This window comes from Quercus lobata, chromosome 3 (genome assembly GCF_001633185.2).
Source record: "Quercus lobata isolate SW786 chromosome 3, ValleyOak3.0 Primary Assembly, whole genome shotgun sequence".
Taxonomy (NCBI): Eukaryota; Viridiplantae; Streptophyta; class Magnoliopsida; order Fagales; family Fagaceae; genus Quercus; species Quercus lobata.
In genome coordinates, this window is record NC_044906.1 from 9,418,878 (window position 1) to 9,423,613 (window position 4,736).

The 4,736-nt window shown below is 31.1% G+C and overlaps 1 pseudogene; it reads left to right on the plus strand.

The window, feature by feature from the left end:
- The first annotated feature begins 1,671 nt into the window (after positions 1–1,671).
- On the plus strand, positions 1,672–2,262 carry LOC115980268 (annotated as a pseudogene).
- Positions 2,263–4,736: the final 2,474 nt, after the last annotated feature.

Below are 4,736 nucleotides of genomic sequence, written 5' to 3' on the forward strand. Positions count from 1 at the left end.
CCTCACACAAATTCTTAAAAACACTCTAAAATGCCCTTATTTTTTAATTAAATAATTTCAAATTAAAAAACAAAAATTGATTAAAAGTGTAATTTATTGTTCCCAAATTTTAAACTTTTTCCTTTATCTTTTTCATTTGACCTAAAACATAGGACACTATCTTTATCTCATTTTTAAACAATATTCCACATTAACTTACCTCTTTCTTAAATACACACACACACACACACACACAGTTATTTATTTATTACTTTAAACATTATAACACTAAACTAAAAAAACAAATAAATAAAAAAGAAAATTATTGCATGCATAAAGCACGTATGATGAATCTAATTAATTATAACTCAGTAGACTTTCTCTTTTTATCAATGTTGGAATTAGGTATCTAACACTTAACCTTTTGAGAGTTTTATTTATTTATTTTGGGTGGTGCTTGGGTCTTAGATTTAAGCCTTTGGCTTGTGCTAAAAGAATTTCAGATGAAGTTGCCTAGAAATTTTAGGCTTGAGGAGGCTCTAATGCATTGCTAGAAGATTTGAGCTGTGGATCAAGTTGCTTCTTTCAAAAGTGGAAACCTGGAAGCCATTTGATTAATTTAGGACATGTTACAAGCTTTCTACTTGAAAGGTTGGATTTAGGAGTTATTTGTTAATTTGTTGGGTTGGTTGAAACCTTGGATCTCATTGGCCTTTGAGGCCCAATACTGTGCATTTTTTTTTTCCATTGAGGTTGCCTTAGCTAAATAAAACCAGAACAAAAAGGGTCATAAACCCTCTTGAAACTACTATATTTTTCTAATTTAACTAACTAGATTATTATTCTGATAAATATTCCATTAATTTAGTTATTTAGTTTTTTTTTTTTTTTTCTTAATTGATAGTAGATGATAGATGGGGGATAGGAGACTTGAACCTTAATTTTTTTTTTTTTTTAAAAGGGAACAGGCTATGTTAACATTATTTTTTCAAAAAAAAAAAAAAAAAAAGAATGAAGGAAAGAATAAATGAAAGAAACCCTTTATTTCATCAACACAATCAGAGCTCCTCTTAAATAACACAGCAAATTTAGGACATTTACGACCACATGATGTATATAGTGCATTTTTCCAACTAACAATTATGAACATGATGTAGGATGTGATCAACTTGCCCATTGATTTTTCTATGGTCCATTATATGTACAATTGTCAAATGGGAAAAATATTACTCTAAGTTTGTGCTCAAGGAAATTTTCACACCCTCTCTAAACCAGGTTTTTTGGTGGTCTCATATCGAGTGAATGGTTATTCAACGTGAGGGAGTATGTGACATTTTATGTGGAATTTTTATCTAGCCGAACTAAAATAATTATGAAGAAAAGTGTGAGAAATGTTGAGGGGTTGAATGAAGCCAAAAGTCATCTTTTCATAACTATTCATTTTGTCTTAGTCCACCAAATAAAAGTTTGGATTTGTAAGTTGAGAATGGCATTTCACCCATCAAAGAGGACCTTTTCCTTAAGATGACAAATAAATGATCATCTAAAATGAGTTCGAACTGATAATGAAATGCTGGCTACTTGGTCAAGTAATGGGAGATCTAGGTAGTTTGTCATGCTTAATCATGGAAATTATTAGGTACTCTCTCCTTTAATATGTGAATGGTAGATTAAGCTACAAATTTAATAAGTATGCCCTATTGCTATTATGTGAAAGGAGAGAGCACGTCATCAGGACGCTGTGATGGCAGGGTATCACATAAGGATGAGCCTGATCAAAATCTTCCACCACCTACCCTTAATGCTCAGCAACTAGAAGAAAGATTTGCACGAAAAGGACTTAGTCTTGATGAATTGGTGACACTTTCTAGGGCACATTCCATTGGAAGGTCAAATTGTTCTCCTTTCTCAAAGCGATTATACGATTTCAATGAAACAAATCTACAAGACCCTTCAATGGATCCCATATTTGCTAGAGACTTAAAGACCCAGTGTCCAAAAAATGCTAATAATGGCAATGGTCCAACAGTACCTCTTGATGTACTTACACCATATAGGCTTGATAATAAGTACTATTAAAATTTGAAGAACCACCATGGCTTATTGACCTCTGATCAATCTCTTTTGAGCAGCACTTCAATAGTTGAAATGGTTAGAAATAATGCAAGGCACGGTCAAGCATGGGCTTATAAGTTTGGGGCAGCTATGGTAAAAATGGGTTACATTGATGTGCTTGCAGGAAGTCAGGGTGAGATAAGGAAAAATTGTAGGTTTGTGAACTAAATATATATTATAGGTTTATTTGTGTGACTGTTGAAACTTTTTTGTATGATTTGCTTAATGGGATAAATTGGTATTTGTTGGATGTTACAAAATGTGCAAAGCATTCGTTTGTGGATCTTGAGGTTTATGTTCATAGCTTTTTTTACGACCTTTTTTTTTTTTTAATGATACCGAAATATGTGAAGTGATTGTAACACAAACAAACATAATTACTTGAAAGTGCTATTAACCAATTCGCTGACCCTAATTTAGATTTTGATTTTTTATTCAATATATTTTAATACATAAAATTCACAATTGACTATCAACTTATTATTATTATTATTATTATTATTATTATTATAAATTGAGATATCTACCTTTTTATTATTATTAATTCTTATAATAATAAATGGTTATTTAAAACCTAAGTTCTCTATATCGAGAGAAGTAGACAATACTATTGAGTTATAAGGCACTTAGGGCTTGTTTGGTTTAAAAAAAATGGTCACTCATCACTTATCACTCAATTTTCGTCACTCATCACTTAAAATACCCCAACTCCCTACACCTCACCCGTTTGGCACCATCACTTATTTGTCATCACTCAATATTTTTCAACTGTTTGTGGGCCCCATACCTATAATCTGGTGTAGCTTTTACTCCTTTTTTTTTTCCTTTAACCCCCAATACCCAAACTCACCGAACCCAGTGAAAAAAAAAAAAAAAAATTCACCGAACCCAGTGAGGAAAAAAAAAAAAAAAAAAAAAGAGTCAATGGAAGAATGATGTATAGATGATCATCTTAAATGAGTTCCAATTGATGATGAAATTCTAGCTACTTGGTCAATGGAAGACCTAGCTAATTATCATGCTTAATCATGGAAATTTTTAGGTATTCCCTCCTCTAATATGTGAATGGCAAATTGAACTACAAATTTAATTAATGTTAAATTACCAATTGTTCCAAAATATTAAATTATCAAGATATATATGGTATTTAACTATTTAACCACACAATTCTAACACTCTTTCTCACGTGTGGACCAAAACTACCTTTTAATAGATGAGACCCAACACGTAGAATTTTAAATGGGAGGTAGAGTAGATAAGATAAGGATCAAACTTAGGATTTTATACTCTAATACCAATATTAAATTAAGAGCATTCTAAATAAAATGTGAACTTTATTGATGAATCAAGAAAGAATAGAAAGCTTAATTAAGTTACACTAATGTTTTGATATATATATATATATATATTTATAGAGTATTAAGTCACTCCACAAGTATTAAGTGCTTGTGGGGTGTTGGGGGTAAGGGTTAGAATTCAAGTCTCCAGAAGAGAGCTTCTCATATATATACACTTAGATTAAGTTAGTGTAGAATTTCTATGTTGTATTAAAAAAAAAAAAAATGGCATATCACTGTGTTTTAAGAATATTGAATAATTACTTGGTTGGTCACTTGTTTTCTCAATATATTTGTATAGTGCATGCAGGAAGTGAGAAAAATAAATTTTAATAAAAATAAAATGGAATAGAAATAGATAGATTAAAAAAAAAAAATCTAGTTTCCTAGTCTATTTGAAATCTATTAAATAAAATGAAAAATAAAATAGTTTTACTATCAATTTCTTACATTTTATTTATTTCCTTTTTAAATAGGGATGGCATCTATGGATCTTCTAACAAAGATATCCAGTGTTCAAGTTTTTCTTTGCCAACTATTGAATTATTAAATAAATAAAAAAGAGTGACGAAAAATTCATTTCTCTTAATTATTGAGGAAAACGATCTTCCCTATAACTGGTTCCATTCCTCTCTCTTGAAAAACTCTCGAACAGAAGATAATGGTGGGATCCACTATTCCTTTCAGTTCTTTTCCTCCATTTCCTTGTCCTAATCAAAGTTGTTAAAATATCATGAAAAGCTAGAACCCCTAAACAATAAGTGAAAGATACTGAAAATTAAGCTCACTGACCTAGTATGCATAACATGCATGTATATATGTGGGGTATGTACGTACGTTAATTTACCTCCTTATCCTCTCCATTGCCAAGTTGACATCCATGAAAGTCAAAGAAAATATATCACCACCCACTCAAAAGCTAATAGGCTAATAGGATGGAAGATCTTGTAAATTAAGCAACTGTACGTTGGAGTGTGCCAAAGAGGACTGTTTCTTCTTTGTTACCATGGAAACTCTCAAACTTAGGAAGCTTTAAGCACTTCTTCCATGCAGCTATACACGCTTTGGTTTACAAAGTAAAACTGACAAACCCATCTTCGCTTAATTCTTTCCTATAAATACTCGGTTAGCATCAACCTTTATCTTCATCTCTTTCTTGCTTATAATATTCTTCTTTATCTGTTCTTTCTTTGCTCTTTTCTCTAAGTCGTATTCATTCACTCTTTACAGTATTGGGGTTTTTCATATTTGGGTTGTAGCTTAACTATGGTAACCATCAAATTTTGCTTGGTTTTCTTTGTTACT